The sequence below is a fragment of the Saimiri boliviensis genome, chromosome 4 (assembly GCF_048565385.1).
Source record: "Saimiri boliviensis isolate mSaiBol1 chromosome 4, mSaiBol1.pri, whole genome shotgun sequence".
Taxonomy (NCBI): Eukaryota; Metazoa; Chordata; class Mammalia; order Primates; family Cebidae; genus Saimiri; species Saimiri boliviensis.
In genome coordinates, this window is record NC_133452.1 from 101,571,152 (window position 1) to 101,589,981 (window position 18,830).

The following is an 18,830-nucleotide window of genomic DNA, read 5'->3' on the forward strand; positions in this document are numbered from 1 at the left end:
AAGTATGGGGTACGGGGCCACTCAGGTGAAGGGTGGCCGAGGATGGTCAGAACGGTTTGAGGCCAGCTGGGAAGGCCTGGTCAAAACTCCAGAGGGGAGATGTAGGAGATGTAGAATGAGGGCTGAGGAGGCTCTCAAGACAATTCCAGAATTTCTCTATTTTCAATATTACCACAATAAATACTTCTTAAAAACAAATGTGCAAACAAACAAAAACACAACATTCTTTTTCATTTGGGGTTCTTTTCTTTCTTTCTTTCTTTTCTTTTTTTTTTTTTTTTTTTTTTTTTTTTGAGACGGAGTCTCCTTCTGTCACCAGGCTGGAGTGCAGTGGCACAATATTGGCTCACTGCGACCTCCTTCTCAAGTGATCCTCCTGCCTCAGCCTCCCAAGTAGCTGTGACTGCAGGTGTGCACCACCACCCCCAGCTAATTTTTTGTATTTTTAGTAGACATGTTGGCCATGGTCTTGATCTCTTGACCTCATGATCCACCAGCCTCAGTCTACCAAAGTGCTGGGATTACAGGCCTGAGCTACCGCACCCAGCCCCTTTGGGGTTCTTTTTTTTTTTTTTTTTTTTTTGAGACGAAGTTTCGCTCTTGTTATCCAGGCTGGAGTGCAATGGCGCGATCTCGGCTCACCGCAACCTCCACCTCCTGGGTTCAGGCAATTCTCCCGCCTCAGCCTCCTGAGTAGCTGGGATTACAGGCACGCGCCACCATGCCCAGCTAATTTTTTGTATTTTTAGTAGAGACGGGGTTTCACCATGTTGACCAGGATGGTCTCGATCTCTTGACCTCGTGATCCACCCGCCTTGGCCTCCCAAAGTGCTGGGATTACAGGCTTGAGCCACCGCGCCCGGCCTTCTTTTTTTTTTTTTTGAGACGGAGTTTTGCTGTTGTTACCCAGGCTGGAGTGCAATGGCACGATCTCGGCTCACCCCAACCTCCGCCTCCTGGGTTCAGGCAATTCTCCTGCCTCAGCCTCCTGAGTAGCTGGGACTACAGGTGTACACCACCATGCCCGGCTAATTTTTGTATTTTTAGTAGAGACGGGGTTTCACCTTGCTGACCAAGATGGTCTCTATCTCTTGGCCTTGTGATCCACCCGCCTCGGCCTCCCAGAGTGCTGGGATTATAGGCGTGAGCCACCGCGCCTGGCCCTGGGGTTCTTAAGTTATTTCCCCAAAGTGGAATTTCCAGGTTCAAGTTAAAGTTTTGATTGTACAGCCGGGCGCGGTGGCTCAAGCCTGTAATCCCAGCACTTTGGGAGGCTGAGGCGGGTGGATCACGAGGTCAAGAGATCGAGACCATCCTGGTCAACATGGTGAAACCCCGTCTCTACTAAAGATACAAAAAAATTAGCTGTGCATGGTGGCACGTGCCTGTAATCCCAGCTACTCAGGAGGCTGAGGCAGGAGAATTGCTTGAACCCAGGAGGCGGAGGTTGCGGTGAGCCGAGATCGTGCCATTGCACTCCAGCCTGGGTAACAAGAGCGAAACTCCGTCTCAAAAAAAAAAAAAAAAAAAAAAAAAAAAAAAAAAAAAAAAAGTTTTGATTGTACAATGTCAAAATGCTACAGAGCCACTGTTTCTGGGTAAGTATAGTTGGGTTGAAATGTCTTTGTATGATTAGGATAATCATCTTTGTAGAAGGCCATTCATTCTTTCATTCAACCAAAAGCTGTTGAACTTAAAGTAAATGCCAGGTGCCATATTAGGATCTGGGGATACAAAGAAAAAAAGTCAATAATCCCTACTTTTTTTTTTTTTTTTTTGAGACAGTTTTTGCTCTGTTGCCAGGTGCCAGGCTGGAGTGCAGTGGTGTGATCTTGGCTCACTCCAACCTCCACCTGCGGGGTTCAAGCTATTCTCATGCCTCAGCCTCGTGAGTAGCTGGGATTACAGGCATGCGCCACCGTGCCCAGCTAATTTTTTGTATTTTTAGTAGAGACGGGGTTTCACCATGTTGACCAGGATGGTCTCGATCTCTTGACCTTGTGATCCACCCGCCTTGGCCTCCCAAAGTGCAGGGATTACAGGCGTGAGCCACTGCACCCGGTCAGCCCCTGACATTCTTATTCTGATTTATATTCTCCTTGAATCTTCAATTTTTTTTTCCCTGAAAAACATCATTGCCATTTTGTATAGTTTTTTAAAAAGTCATCATAGTACTATATGTGTGTTGAATTGATTCAAACATTACAGTAAAATTTTGCAGTAATCCCATCTCCCAGAGAGGACCAATATGAATAATTTAGTTAATTATCGTTTTCAAGAAACTCTGTACTGAGTGCCTATGATACAGTTGCCAATTATTGAACTATATCTAGGAGAGAGCTATTGTTAGCCTCAAATTACAGATGAGGAAACTGAGTCTAGAATTTAAAATTGCACAACTCCTAAGTGGCCAAGTCAAGATTGAAACCCACCTCTGTCTGACTCCAAAACCTGTACTCATGTAGAGCATGAAAGAGTAATTTCTGGCTGCACGCAGTGGCTCATGCCCATAATCCCAGAATTTTGGGAGGCCGAGGTGGGTGGATCACCTGAAGTCAGGAGTTCGAGACCAGCCTGGCCAACCATAGTGAAACCCCCGTCTCTACTAAAAATACAAAAAATTAGCTGGGCATGGTGGCTGGTGCCCGTAATCCCAGCTCCTTGGGAGGCTGAGGCAGGAGAATCGCTTAAACCTGGGAGGTGGAGGTTGTAGTGAACTGAGATCACACCATTGCACTCCAGCCTGGGCAACAAGAATGAAACTCTGTCTCCAAAAAAAAAAAAAAAAAAAAAAAGTAATTTTTTGAATACCTCAATGGCTAATATCTAAAGACTATTAAGACTCATCCAAAAATAAGATTGTCTTGTCGTAGGTTGGGCTTGGATGGGATTTCTTGGATGTCAAACTCAGTATTTTTGTAAAATCTTTCTTTTTTTTTTAAAGACAGGGTTTCGGCCGGGCGCGGTGGCTCAAGCCTGTAATCCCAGCACTTTGGGAGGCCGAGACGGGTGGATCACGAGGTCAAGAGATCGAGACCATACTGGTCAACATAGTGAAACCCCGTCTCTACCAAAAATACAAAAAAATTAGCTGGGCATGGTGGCGTGTGCCTGTAATCCCAGCTACTCAGGAGGCTGAGGCAGGAGAATTGCCTGAACCCAGGAGGCGGAGGTTGCGGTGAGCCGAGATCGCGCCATTGCACTCCAGCCTGGGTAACAAGAGTGAAACTCCGTCTCAAAAAAAAAAAAAAAAAAAAAAAAAAAAAAAAAAAAAGACGGGGTTTCACCATATTGATCAGGCTGGTCTCGAACTCCTAACCTCAGGTGATCCGCCCACCACAGCCTCCCAAAGTCCTAGAATTACAGGCCTAAGCCACTGAGCCTGGCTAAAATCTTCTTTTTTCCCTTTCTTTCTTTCTTCCTTTCTTTTTTTTTCCCTTCCTCTCTCTCTCTCTCTCTCTCTCTCTCTCTCTCTCTCTCTCTCTCTCTCTCTCTTCCTCTCTCTCTCTTTTTCTCTCTTTTTTCTATTTTTTTTCCTTTTTCCAGCCTTCGGCTCCAAGATCTCTCTCTCTCTCTCTCTCTCTTTCTTTCTTTTCTTTTCTTTCTTTCTTTTTTTTTATTGCATTTTAGGTTTTGGAAAGTCTTTCTTTTCTTTCTTTCTCTCTTCCCTTCCTTTCTCTCTCTCTCTCTCTCTCTCTCTCTCTCTCTCTCTCTTTCTTTTTGAGATGTACTTTTGCTCTTGTTGCCCAAGCTGGAGTACAATGGCATGATCTCAGCTCACTGCAATCTCTGCCTCCCAAGTTCAAGCAATTTTCCTGCCTCTGCTTCCTGAGTAGCTGATGTTACAGGCACCTGCCACCACGCCTGGCTAATTTCTGTATTTTTGGTAGAGATGGGATTTCACCATGTTGCCCAGGCTGTTCTCAAACTCCTGACCTCATGATCCTCCCGCCTCAGCCTCCCAAAATGCTGGGATTACGGGTGTGAGCCACTGTGCCTGGTCTATTTGAGTCTCGAACTCCTGGGCTCAAGTCATCCACCTGTCTTGGCCTCCCAAAGTGCTGGGATAACAGGTGTGAACCACTGTGCCTGGTGTAAAATTTTTCATAAAGCGTATTAGTTTGCTACAGCTGTCATAAGAAAGGACTACACAATCTGGGTGCCTTAAGCAATAGAAATTAATTTTTCATACAATTGTGGAGATTAAAAGTCCAGGGTCCTGATGTCTGTAGGGTCAGTTTCTTTTGAAGCCCCTCTCCTGGGTTTGTAGACGGTTGTCTTCTCGGGGGTATAGCTCAGTGGTAGAGCAGTTGACTGCAGATGGCTGTCTTCTCCTCCTTGTATTTTCTTTTTTCTTTCCCCTTCATTGTTGTTTTTTGAGTCAGGGTCTTAACTCTAGCCCAGGCTGGAGTACGGTGGTGCAATCATGACTCACTACAGCCCTGAACTCCTAGGCTCAAGCAATCCTCCCACCTAAGCCTCCTGAGTAGCTGGGACTACAGGTTGCATATGACCATGTCTGGCTAATTAAAAATTTATATATATTAGCCTGTCGTGGTGGCTCATGCCTGTAATCCCAGCACTGTGGGAGGCTGAGGCGGGCGGATCACGAGGTCAGGGGTTCAAGACCAGCCTGACCAACATGGTAAAACCCCGTCTCTAACTTAAAAATACAAAAATTAGGCCGGGCGCGGTGGCTCAAGCCTGTAATCCCAGCACTTTGGGAGGCCGAGGCGGGTGGATCACGAGGTCAAGAGATCGAGACCATCCAGGCCAACACGGTGAAACCCCGTCTCTACTAAAAATATAAAAAATTAGCTGGGCATGGTGGCGTGTGCCTGTAATCCCAGCTACTCAGGAGGCTGAGGCAGGAGAATTGCCTGAACCCAGGAGGTGGAGGTTGCAGTGAGCCGAGATCGCGCCATTGCACTCCAGCCTGGGTTACAAGAGCGAAACTCCGTCTCAAAAAAAAAAAAAAAAAAAAAAATACAAAAATTAGCCGATCGTGATGATGCACACCTATAATCCCAGCCACTTGAGAGGCTGAGGCAGGAGAATTGCTTAAACTCGGGAGGCGGAGGTTGTGGTGAGCTTAGAGCGTGCCTTTGCACTTCAGCCTGGGCAACAATATATATATATATTTTTTTTTTGAGACAGAGTATTGCTCAAATATGTACACATTATATATATATATATATATTTTGTAGAGACCACGGTCTATGTTCCCTGGGATGGTTTTGAACTTCTGGCCTCAAGCAATCCTTATGCCTTGTCCTCTCTGTATTTTATTTTATTTTATTTTATTTTTTTTGAGACGGAGTTTCGCTCTTGTTACCCAGGCTGGAGTGCAATGGCGCGATCTCGGCTCACCGCAACCTCCGCCTCCTGGGTTCAGGCAATTCTCCTGCCTCAGCCTCCTGAGTAGCTGGGATTACAGGCACGTGCCACCATGCCCAGCTAATTTTTTGTATTTTTAGTAGAGACGGGGTTTCACCATGTTGACCAGGATGGTCTCGATCTCTTGACCTCGTGATCCGCCCGCCTCGGCCTCCCAAAGTGCTGGGATTACAGGCTTGAGCCACCGCGCCCGGCCTGTATTTTCTATTCTTTTTTTTTTTTTTTTTTGAGATGGAGACTCCCTCTGTCACCCAAGCTGGAGTGCAGTAGTGTGATCACTGCAACCTCCGCCTCCCAGGTTCAAGCAATTCTCCTGTCTCAGCCTCCCAAGTAGCTGGGATTACAGGCACCCACCACCACGCCCAGCTAATTTTTTTGTATTTTTAGTAGAGACAGGGTTTCACCACGTTGGCCAGGCTGGTCTCGAACATCTGGCCTCAAGTGATCCGCCCACTTTGGCCTCCCAAAGTGTTGGGATTACAGGCATGAGTCACTGCACACCGCCTCATCTCTTCTTATAAGGATATCAGTCATATTGCTCTTGGGTCTACACATATGACCTCATTTTACCCTAATTACCTCTTAAAGGCCCTATCTCCACATATATATTCTGAGGTACTACGGAATTAGGACTTCTTTTTTTTTTTTTTTTTTTTTTGAGATGGGGTCTCATTCTGTCGCTAGGCCGGAGTGCAGTGGCACAATCTCAGCTCATTGCAACCTCTGTGTCCCAGATTCAAGCGATTCTCCTGCCTCAGCCTCCTGAGAACTAGGACTACAGGTTTACCATGCTCAGCTACTTTTTTATTCGTGTTTTTCGTACAGATGGGGTTTCACCATGTTGGTCGGGATGGTCTTGATCTCTTGACCTCTTGATCCACCTGCCATGGCCTCCCAAAGTGCTGGGATTACAGGCATGAGTCACTGCGCCCGGCCAGAAGTTAGGACTTCTATATGAATTTTGGGGGACACAATTCAATCCATAATATAAAGTAAACCTAAAAGTATTAATCATCATATGAAAAGAGTTGGATAATGTTGGTTATCTGCCAAGCCATATTCCCTCCCATGGTTCAGTTTTAGAAATATTTATTAATATCCACTGTGTTCAAGGCTTGATCCTGGCTCAGGAAACAAAAACTGCAAAGACACAGTATCTGCCTTCAAGGAGTTCACAATCTCTCTGGAGAGCCATTGGACAGACCATGGGTTCTGAAACCCCAAGGCACACTGGAGTCGCTTATGAAAACACAGATCACAGCCGGGCGCGGTGGCTCAAGCCTGTAATCCCAGCACTTTGGGAGGCTGAGGCGGGTGGATCACGAGGTCAAGAGATGGAGACCATCCTGGTCAACATGGTGAAATCCCGTCTCTACTAAAAATACAAAAAATCAGCTGGGCATGGTGGCATGTGCCTGTAATCCCAGCTACTCAGGAGGCTGAGGCAGGAGAATTGCCTGAACCCAGGAGGCGGAGGTTGCGATGAGTCGAGATCGCGCCATTGCACTCCAGCCTGGGTAACAAGAGTGAAACTCCCTCTCAAAAAAAAAAAAAACACAGATCACTGAGCTCCGCCCCGAGTTTCTGATTCAGTGGGTAGGCAGTGGGCCCGAGAATTTGCATTTCTGACAAGTTTCCAGGTGGTGTTGGTCTGGAGACCACACACTTTCAGAACTACTGAGCAACACATATCAAGTTCACGTGCGACGTTGAGGTGGCACAGGTGCACGAAGAGGGGACCATTTCTGTTTTCATGATAATACAGTTGAGGTGACAACTGGGAAAGTCCCTTTGCACCTGAAAATTCCCCAGAAAAGTTCTAGTTAGCATTTAGACCTTGAATGTGTAAACATATTACAGCAAAAAAAGCGTGCATTGCCTATGCCATTAATTTACCACCTGGCAAATACTACCTTTCATTACTAATTATATCTCTCTAAGAGCCGAGGGTAGCAATAAAGTCTGAGTTCACGACCCTTGTTCCAAAAAAGCTATGAGAACTTTGGCAAATTACTTCCTGTCTCTGAGATTTGGTTTTGGTCATCTATAAAATAGAAATTAGGCCAGTCAAAATGGTTTGCACCTGTAATTCTAGCACTTGGGGAGGCCAAGGTGGGAGGATTGCTTGAGGCCAGGATTTTGAGGCTAGCCTGGGCAACAGAGCAAGACCCCCATCTCAAATTGTACTTAAAAATTTTTTTTGAGACAGGTTCTTTCTTCTGAAGCCACTAAAGGAAAAAAAAAAGAGAGAGAGAGAGGTTCTCACTCTGTTGCCCAGGCTGGAGTGCAGTAGTGCGGTCATAGCTTACTGCAACCTCAAACTCCTGGGCTCAAGCAGTCCTTCCACCCCAGCCTCCCGAGTTGCTGGGACCACAGGCACATGCTACTACACCCTGCTAATTAAAAAGAAAAAAAAAATTGGTGGCTAGATGTGTTGGCTCAGGTTTGTAATCCCTGTACTTTGGGAAGCTGAGGCTGGTGGATCACTTGAGCTCAGGAGTTTGAGACCACCCTGGGCAACATGGCAAAACCCTGTCTCTACAAAAAATACAAAAATTAGCTGGTCATTGTGGCATGTGCCTGTAGTCCCAACTACTCAGAAGGCTGAGGTGAGAGCATCACTTGTGCCTGAGAGGTTGAGATTGCAATGAGCTGAGGTTGTGCCACTGCACTCTAGCCTGTGTGACAGAATGAGATGGTCTCAGAAACAACACACACACCCACACACCCACCCCCCACACAAATTTTAGGTAGAGACAGGGTCTCACTCGGTTGCCCAGGCTGGTCTTGAACTCCTGGATTCAGCAATGCTCCTGCCTCGGCCTCCCAAAGTGCTGGGATTACAAATGTGAGCCACCACACCTGGCCTATATATGAATTTTTTTTTTTTTTTTTTTTTTTTTTTAAGAAAGAGTCTTGCTCTGTCTCCCAGGCTGGAGTGCAGTGGTGCAATCTCGGCTCACTGCAACCCAGGCTCCTGGGTTCAAGCAATTCTCCTGCCTCAGCCTCCTGAGTAGCTGGCATTACAGGTGCCTGCCACCATACCTGGCTAATTTTTTTGTATCGTTAGTAGAGACAGGGTTTCACCATCTTAGCCAGGCTGATCTTGAACTCCCAACCTCGTGATTCACCCACCATAGCCTCCCAAAGGGCTGGGATTACAGGCTTGAGCCACCATGCCCGGACCAATTCTGTTTTAAAAGATATCTGTTTAGCACCTTTCAGAGGGAACTCTGTGGTCTTTAAAAATGTACAATGTGGCTGGGCGCAGTGGCCCATGCCTGTAATCCCAGCACTTTGGGAGGCCGAGGCGGGCAGATCAGTAGGTCAGGAGATCGAGACCATCCTGGCTAACACAGTGAAACACTATCTCTACTAAAAATAGAAAAACTTAGCCGAGTGTGGTGCCACGCACCTGTAGTCTCAGCTACTCAAGAGACTGAGGCAGGAGAATCGCTTGGATTTGGGAGGCGGAGGTTGCAGTGAGCTGAGATTGCGCCACTGCACTCCAGCCTGGGTGACAGAATGAGATTCAGTCTCAAAAAAAAAAAAAAAAAAAAAGCACAATATAAACTGGACACCATGGCATGCATCTGTAGTCCCAGCTACTTGGGAGGCTGAAGCAGGATAATCACTGAGCTCAGGAGTTTAAGGCCAGCCTAGGCAACATAGTGAGACCCCTGTGTCTCTCTCTTTTTTTTGGTAGAGACGGGGTTTCATCATATTGGCCAGGCTAGTCTCGAACTCCTGACCTCAAGTGATCTGCCCGCCTTGGCCTCCCAAAGTGCTGGGATTACAGGCGTGAGCCACCGTGCCCAGCCCTAGACCCCTGTCTCTTTTAAAAAAAAAAAAACTTTTTAGCCGGGCGCGGTGGCTCAAGCCCGTAATCCCAGCACTTTGGGAGGCCGAGGTGGGTGGATCACGAGGTCGAGAGATCGAGACCATCCTGGTCAACATGGTGAAACCCCGTCTCTACTAAAAATACAAAAAATTAGCTGGGCATGGTGGCACGTGCCTGTAATCCCAGCTACTCAGGAGGCTGAGGCAGGAGAATTGCCTGAACCCAGGAGACGGAGGTTGCAGTGAGCCGAGATCGTGCCATTGCACTCCAGCCTGGGTAACAAGAGTGAAACTCCGTCTCAAAAAAAAAAAAAAAAAAAAAAAAAAACTTTTTGCCGGGCGTGGTGGCTCACACCTGTAATCCAAGCACTTTGGAGGCCAAGGCGGGTGGATCACCTGAGGTCGGGAGTTCAAGACCAGCATGACCAACATGGTTAAACTCCGTCTTAAAAAAAAAAAAAAAAAAAAAAGACAAGAAAGAAAAAAAAAACTTTTTATTTTTTTCAGCACTACCTGGGAGAAAGAAAAAGGAAAAAAAAAAAAAAACAAACCTTTTTATGGCCAGGTGCAGTGGCTGATGACTGTAATCCCAGCACTTTGGAAAGCCGAGTCAGGCAGATCACCTGAGGTCAGGCATTCCAGACCAGCCTGGACAACATGGTGAAACCCCATCTCTACTAAAAGTACAAAAATTAGCTGGATGTGGTGGTGCGTGCTTGTAATCTCAGCTACTCGGGAGGCTGAGGGAGGAGAATTGCTTGAACCTGGGAGGTGGGAGTGGCAGTGAGCCAAGATGGTGCCACTGCACTCCAGCCTGGGTGACAGTGCAAGCACTCCATCTCAAAAAAAAAAAATTTATTATTAAAATTTATATTTATTATTAAAATTTTATTATTAAGTAATGCTTGCTGCTCCTTAAGATGATGTTACAATAAAAGTAAATACTTAGATAACAAAAGAATATGACTGTATCAGATTAGTGTTACAAGTAACTGCTGTGATTTTAAAAACTATTGACTAGAGCGGTCAGGGACAGGTGTAAGTTCAAATGGCCATTGGTCTGAAAGGACAGACAGAATATGGGGATGTGTGTGCAATTTGGGTTAAAGAATGTAATCTGTGTTGTCTTTATGGCCCTGCCACAGAGGACCAGCTATTTGCCAACATAACTCCCATTTGCAAGAGTAACTTCGGATAAAACCCTGATGACTGACAAGTCTGACTTTCTCATCTAGTGAGTGGGTGTCTCTCTAATAAAGTAGCATCACTGAACACAGAAGCACGCTTAACCTATCCAGGGAAAAATGACACCATTTCTATAAAGGGAACAGCACAGCTCCCTAGTTTTCCAGTAGCAAGATTGTATTTAGACACGCAAAGAATCCCTGACAAAGTTATACATCGAAGGCCATAAAAAACAGCTCTGTATCTGTAGTATGGCTGTTCTCGTTCTGGCTGTGGTGAGCTGTCATGTTTGTTTTAGCAGCATGCCACCTAAAAAGAGAACTAAAACAGAGCTGGAAAAGAGGAAGTATATGTTGAAAATGTAAGTTTCTCCAAATGATTGAGTAGATTTCATCCAATAATGTTACTACACGTCTTTTTTGTCATTTGGAACTTGGAACACTCTGTGTATTAACCACCACATAAGCTAATATTCCTAAACTATAAGCTTCAAAGGATTATTTGAATAGAGAATCTTCCTAGTTTCTTCTTCAGTAGACTGAAATAGGTGGGCACAGTGGCTCACGCCTGTAATCCCAGCACTTTGGGAGGCCTAGGCAGGCGGATCACGAGGTCTGGAGTTTGAGACCAGCCTGGCCAACATAGTGAAACCCTGTCTCTACTAAAATCACAAAAATTAGTCAGGCATGGCGGTGTGTGACTGTAATCCCAACTACTCGGGAGGCTGAGGCAGGAGAATTTCTTGAACCCAGGAGGCAGAGGTTGTGGTGAGCTGAGATCGCGCCATTGCACTCCAGCCTGGGTAACAGAGTGAGACTCTGTTTCAAAAAATAAAAAAGACTAAAATAAAATCTATCATCTTTTTCTTTCACCTTTTACATTATGACATCAGGAGGTCCTAGTGATTCTTTCTCTGACTTCTTGCTTTTGATTTAAAGAAATCTTTATTCATTCATTTCACATGTATTGGGGAATACAAAAAAACATAACACAAAGCATCTTTTGCTTCACTTACTTAATTTACTCACCCAATCCTCTCTCTCCTTCCTACCTATTCATATTTTACTCATTAAGATCTGGGTTAAGATCTACATCCTCTATGGAGCCTCCCCGGACCTCTTCAGCTCCTCTGAACCTTGACCTTGTGGATGATGCCACCAGAACTTACTTACAGAAGACCTTGTTTTTTTTTTGTTTTTTGTTTTTGTTGTTTTTTGAGACGGAGTTTCGCTCTTGTTACCCAGGCTGGAGTGCAATGGCGCGATCTCGGCTCACTGCAACCTCCGCCTCCTGGATTCAGGCAATTCTCCTGCCTCAGCCTCCTGAGTAGCTGGGATTACAGGCATGTGCCACCATGCCCAGCTAATTTTTTGTATTTTTAGTAGAGATGGGGTTCCATGTTGACCAGGATGGTCTCGATCTCTTGACCTCGTGATCCACCCGCCTCGGCCTCCCAAAGTGCTGGGATTATAGGCGTGAGCCACCACTCCCGGCCCCAGAAGACTTGGTTAAATTCCTTTTTTTATTTGTATGTTAGAGACAGAGTCTGATTCTATCACCCAGGTTGGAGTGTAGTGGCATAATCAAGGCTCGCAGCAACCTCTGCTTCCTGGGCTTAATTGATCCTCCCAGCTCAGCCTCCAGCGCAGCTGGGACTACAGTCACATACCACCACACACGGCTAATTTTTATATTTTTTGCGGAGACAGGGTTATGCCATGTTGGCCCACCTGGTCTTGAACTCCTGGGCTCAAGCAATCCACCAGCCTCAGCCTCCCAAAGTACTGGGATTACAGGCATGAGCCACTGTGCCTCGATGTTAAATCTCTTAAACTCATTTTGTGTTCCTTGGAAAAGCAGAATGGCATCGTGGGTAAAATATTGCTCTGCCACTTAACATTGTAGCCTTGGGCAAATTACTTATCTTTGTTCCTGTTTGTTTATCTGTAAACCAATAAAGATTGTAAAACTGCCGGTGTCATAGGATTTATAGGAGGATATAAAGTTCTTAGAACAATACCTAGCACAATACCTAGCACATCACTGATGCTCCATGTTGGCTTTTAGTACCATATATCTTTTGCCCCTCCCATCAATGATTTTCATTACTTAGCCTTTATGTTCAATTAAAGGATGATGGGTTCTGCCTTCGGTGTATTTATAATCCAGTTGTAGAGATGGGACAAATACAGAAAAATAACACTGCATAATATTAGATGACCAATTAGATACACAGTAAATAAATGTTTTCATCACTTTCTTGTTAGTGCTTAGTTAGATGTTCCATGAAATCTTTTTTGCACTTTTCTTTTACCTAGATGAACTTTGTGGTTTTTCCAAAGTCTTACATCAGCAATTTTATTTTACTTTTAAAAGACGGTAGACAATCCCCTCAGTAATTCCTAGATATAAGACATTCTCTCTCTCTCTCTCTCTCTCTCTCTCACACACACACACACACACACACACACACGATGGCCCTTTTCTTTGTTAGACATGCAGTGTTTTTGTTCATGTGTCTGCCTGGTCGTTCTGATCTGAGGCATACATTTTCCTAGTCTTCTAATAAGGTATTTTATAACAGTCTCCAGGCTTCCTGTAGCCTTTATATGTTGTGAGCTACTCCTTTTTATATTCATCTACCCAGCAATACTCAGGAACTATAAAATCTTTGTGTATAATGCCTTCAGTAAATATTGATTACTTTTACTCAAATTGTCAGTATCTAATGGGCAAAATTCCAAAAATAAATCTAGGTTAGTTTTTCCTTTAAAAAACAAAAAAAACCAAGTGAATTGGTAATGAATTTAAAGACACTTTACTGTAAAATAACCCTTTATTTTCCCAACCTTGTGGGCTAAAAGGGATTTATAAAACTGAAATAAATGTCATATCTTTTTTTTTTTTTTTTTTGAGGCGGAGTTTCCGCTCTTGTTACCCAGGCTGGAGTGCAATGGCGCGATCTCGGCTCACCGCAACCTCCGCCTCCTGGGTTCAGGCAATTCTCCTGCCTCAGCCTCCTGAGTAGCTGGGATTACAGGCACACGCCACCATGCCCAGCTAATTTTTTGTATTTTTAGTAGAGACAGGGTTTCACCATGTTGACCAGGATGGTCTCGATCTCTTGACCTCCTGATCCACCCGCCTCGGCCTCCCAAAGTGCTGGGATTACAGGCTTGAGCCACCGTGCCCCGCCCGAAATAAATGTCATATCTTATCAAGGACAAGAACTAGCTAGGCGTGGTGGCTTACACCTGTAATCCCAGCACTTTGGGAGGCCTAGTTGGGTGGATCACCTGAGGTCAGGAGTTGAGACCAGTGTGACCAACATGGTGAAAATTTGTCTCTATTAAAAAATACAGAATTGGCCAGGCATGGTAGTGCATGCCTGTAATCCCAGCTACTTGGGAAACTGAGGCAGGACACTCACTTGCACTCCAACCTAGGCAACAAGAGCAAAACTCCGTCTCAAAAAAAAAAAAAAAAAAAGGACAAGAACTAGTTCTAAAGACTAAATAGATTCCTTGACCATCTTGAAACTGGGACATGGTGGATTTCCTAAGTGTCTCCCACTACCACAGTGGTTTCAATTTAAAAAGGTTTTTGACTGGGTCCAGTGGCATATGCCTGTGATACCAGCATTTTGGGCTGAGTGGCTCATGCCTGTAATCCTAGCACTTTGGGAGGCCTAGGAGGGTGGATCACCTGAGCTCAGGCATTCGAGAGCAGCCCGACCAACATAGTGAAACCCCATCTAGCAAAAGTACAAAAATTAGCCAGCTCAGCGTGGTGGCAGACACCAGTAATCCCAGCTACTCGGGAGGCTGAGGCAGGGAGAATTGCTTGAATGCTGCAGGCGGAGGCTGCAGTGAGCCCAGATGGCGCCACTGCACTCCAGCCTGGGAGACTCAATCTCAAAAAAAAAAAAAAAAAAAAAAAACCAGCAGCATTTTGGGAGGCCAAGGCTGGTGGACCACTTGAACCCAGGAGTTTGAGATCAGTCTGGGCAACATGGCAAAACCTCATCTCCACAAAAAGTATGAAAAGTAGCCTGGTTAGTGGCTCACCCCTGTAATGCCAGCTACGTGGGAGGCTCAGGCAGCAGGATCGCTTGAGCACAGGAGGCTAGGCTGCAGTGCGCTCCGTATTACCGTGCCACTGCGCTCTAAGCATGGACGACAAGAGTGAGATTTTGTCTCAAAAATAAATAAGTAAATACATGAAAATTAAAAAAAGAAAGCTGCCAGGCGCGGTGGCTCACGCCTGTAATCCCAGCACTTTGGGAGGCCGAGGCGGGTGGATCACGAGGTCAAGAGATCAAGACCATCCTGGTCAACAGGGTGAAACCCTGTCTCTACTAAAAATACAAAAAATTAGCTGGGCATGGTGGTGCATGCCTCTAATCCCAGCTACTCAGGAGGCTGAGGCAGGAGAATTGCCTGAACCCAGGAGGTGGAGGTTGCGGTGAGCCGGGATCGCGCCATTGCACTCCAGCCTGGGTAACAAGAGTGAAACTCCGTCTAAAAAAAAAAAAAAAAGGAAAAAAAAAAAGAGTGAAACTCTCTCTCAAAAAAAAAAAAAAAAAAAAAAACCCGCAAAAATTGGCTGGCGTGGTGGTGGGCACCTATAATCCCATCTGCTTGGGAGGCTGAGACAGGAGAATCACTTGAACCCAGGAAAGGAAGGCTGCAGTGAGATCATGCCACTGCACTCCAGCCTGGGTGACAGAGTGGGACTCCGTCTCAAAAATAAATAAATTAAATTAACTAAATAAAGAACTGAGTAAATTTTTTAGGAGATAAATAAGTGATGCAGACTTAGTCTCTACCTGATTAATTGGAAATAGCGTATGGAGTCTTAGTTATACAGTCCTAGTTATATAAGTGCATTGACTAGACTTACACGCACTTAAAAAAACTGTGTAGGAACATTCCTTTCAAACTTGTTCAAAAAAAAAATTCTGAAATTAGCTGGGCATGGTGGTGCGTGCCTGTAATCCCAGCTACTCAGGAGGCTGAGGCAGGAGAATTGCCTGAACCCAGGAGGCCGAGGTTGCGGTGAGCCGAGATCACGCCATTGCACTCCAGCCTGGGTAACAAGAGAGAAACTCCGTCTCAAAAAAAAAAAAAAAAAATCCTGGCCAGGCACAGTGGCTCAGATCTGTAATCCCAGCACTTTGGGAGGCCGAGGCGGGCAGATCACCTGAGGTCAGGAATTTGAGACCAGCCTGAACTACATGGAGAAACCCTGTCTCTACAAAAAATACATAGTCAGCTGGTGTGATGGTGTATGCCTATAATCTCAGCTACTCCAGAGGCTGAGCCAGGAGAATCGCTTGGACCCAGGAGGCAGAGGTTGCAGTGAGCCGAGATCAGGCCATTGCACTCCATCCTGGGCAACAAAAGCAAAACTCTGTCTCCAAAAAAAAAAAAAAAAAATTCTGGCTGGGCACGGTGGCTCATGCCTATAATCCCAGCACTTTGGGAAGCCAAGGCGGTCGGATCACAAGGTCAGGAGTTCAAGACCAGTCTGGCCAACATAGTGAAACCCCATCTCTACTAAAAATACAAAAATTAGCCAGGTGTGATGGCAGGCACTGGTAATCTCACCTACTGAAGAGGCTGAGGCACTTGAACCTGGGAGGCGGAGGTTGCAGTGAGCCAAGATCACACCATGGCACTACAGCCTGGACCACAGATCGAGACTCCATCTAAAGAAAAAAAAAATTTGGTGACTACAGAAATTGCTGAAGTCATTGCTTTTTTTTTTTAGTATAAGCATAGAGTCTCTAGATTAAGTCATTCTTTTGACAATGACTTGATTAAATCCATATCAGGCAGAATATGAAAACCACCTAAGGATTAATTTGGATATTGTTCAAATTAATATTAATAAATGCTCCTCTTTACAGAGAGCGGTTAGCATAATTATGGCCTTTATCTTTCCAAAAGCACTTGTCATTTAATTATTAGAGTGATTTTTCTGATTCTTTGTTAGATTATTTGAGATAGCACAAATATTGTAGATTTTACTAAGACTATATTTTGATGAATCAAAACATCAAGTTCCCTACTCTCGAGGAGTAATTTTTAACCCACAACACATCTGAATGTTTACTAATTATCTTTTAAAGCAGTTTTAAGCAAATCAAAGCTGTTTGCCAAGCAAGGTCCATGTTTTGTAACTTCCAGCTGTGAAGCTCCCACCATATAAAGCAGATATATTAAATGTTAATCACTTTAGCTCTAACTAATTAAATATTTAGTCCTGCAAAGACCTAGAAAAAGTGAAAAAGGAGTTGATTTAATGTATACACTTTTTTTTCTAAAAGACTTAAAGATCTACTAGAAACAACTGTTTTAAATCACATCTGTCCCCAAATGGTTAAAAATCCAACTATTGATCCAGACTTTACCTTTGGAACCTTCAAGGTATAAGACCATTTGAAAAAAAATCATCATTGGCCGGGCGCGGTGGCTCAAGCCTGTAATCCCAGCACTTTGGGAGGTCGAGGTGGGTGGATCATGAGGTCAAGAGATCGAGACCATCCTGGTCAACATGGTGAAACCCCGTCTCTACTAAAAATACAAAAAATTAGCTGGGCATGGTGGTGCGTGCCTGTAATCCCAGATGTTCAGGAGGCTGAGGCAGGAGAATTGCCTGAACCCAGGAGGCGGAGGTTGTGGTGAGCCGAGATCGCGCCATTGCACTCCAGCCTGGGCAAGAAGAGCGAAACTCCGTCTCAAAAAAAAAAAAAAAAAAAAAAAATCATAATCATAACCAGGATCAACGTTATTGCCATCATCATGGCTAATATTTATTAGACGTTTACCCTATGCTGGGTTATAGGCTTTACAAACAAGAGTTTTATTTGCTCCTTACAACAACCCTATGAAGTAGGTGCTGTTATTATCTCCATTCCGTCTAAAGCTTAACAAGGTTAAGTAACTTGACCAATGCTGCATAACTAGTAGTTGCCAGATCCCAGAATTGAAACCAGGCTAACAGTTTAAAGCAATTGCCCCCAACCTTTATATTGCCTAAGCCCACTTAATTCATTTAAATTCTGTATAAATTGACTTTAATTATGGCCTTTTCATTGGGATCTATTATAGTCTTCTGTTTTATCAACAAATGTTGGATAATGCATTCAAGGAGGCCGGGCGCAATGGCTCGATGGCTCACACCTGTAATCCCAGCACTTTGGGAGGCTGAGGCGGGCAGATCATGAGGTCGAGAGTTCGAGACCAGCCTGGCCAACATGGTGAAACTCTGTCTCTACCAAAAATAGGAAAAAATTAGCAGGGTGTGATGACGGGCGCCTGTAATCCCAGCTATTCGAGAGGCTGAGGCAGGAGGATCGTTTGAACCCGGGAGAGGGAGGTGGCAGTGAGCCGAGATCGAGATCGTGCAGTTGCAGCAGGGTGAGTGACTCCATCTCAAAAAAAAAAAAAAAAAAAAATGCAATTCAAGAAATAGGAAGGCAAAGTATAATGGAAAAGTAAATGAACAAAAAGGATTAAAAAAAAAAAAAACCCGATTGTCAGATTAGTAGCCAGTGAGCCAATGCTCAGAGTCTGTTCAAGAACTGCAGTTGTTTCCTGAAGGGTGGAAAAGGCTTTGAGTAAAAGTAGAGAGGTAGAATGGGCACGCCCAGGACAGGCTGATTGCCTCTGCAAATCAGGGTCTGGAAAGTGCTAGGTGAGTGGGAACAAGTGGGAATAGTTTTGTTTCACTAAATTTGAGGAGTGTAGGCGGGATGGAAGTGGGAATCACATAGGTTTAATGAGGTCTTGTTCAGTGCCAAGGACAGTTTTAGACCCTGATAAGCAGAACGCTTTGAATACTCAGGAGCTGAATTTGGGTCACTTCATCTCTTCTCTTAGCTGCTGTATGACCCTGTGCCATCCTACTTACGTTTCATTTTCCTATCTGCAAAAAGGGAATAATTCCGGTTCCCTTGGGTTTTCTCCTAGTCATAAAAAATGAATGAGCTCGGCCACAATACACAAACAAAAGGAAAATATGTAATATTTTGTAGGATGAATTCATAAAAGTTGTGGAGGATCTGGGCATTTTTATAAAGCTAGCCCTGTAGAAAACTTTTAAAGGAAACATTTAAATTCACTAATGACGAACTATAGGCATCCTCATTTTTCCTTCAAATGGCAGGCACTTGAAAAAATTAAAATGGAATGTAGTTAGCTCTCAATGACTTAGGCCACTGACGAATATGGATTATATAGTAGTTTAATTTACTCATTTCACACGTCGTTATCAACTCTACATGAAGTTTAAAAGGACAAAGGATGCAAGCGGAATTGGTCAGTGTTCCGGGTTATTTCCAAGGGAGGCAGAGGGTGGGGGGTTTCCTTTGAGACAAGACATGGGGTTGGCCAATAATTGCT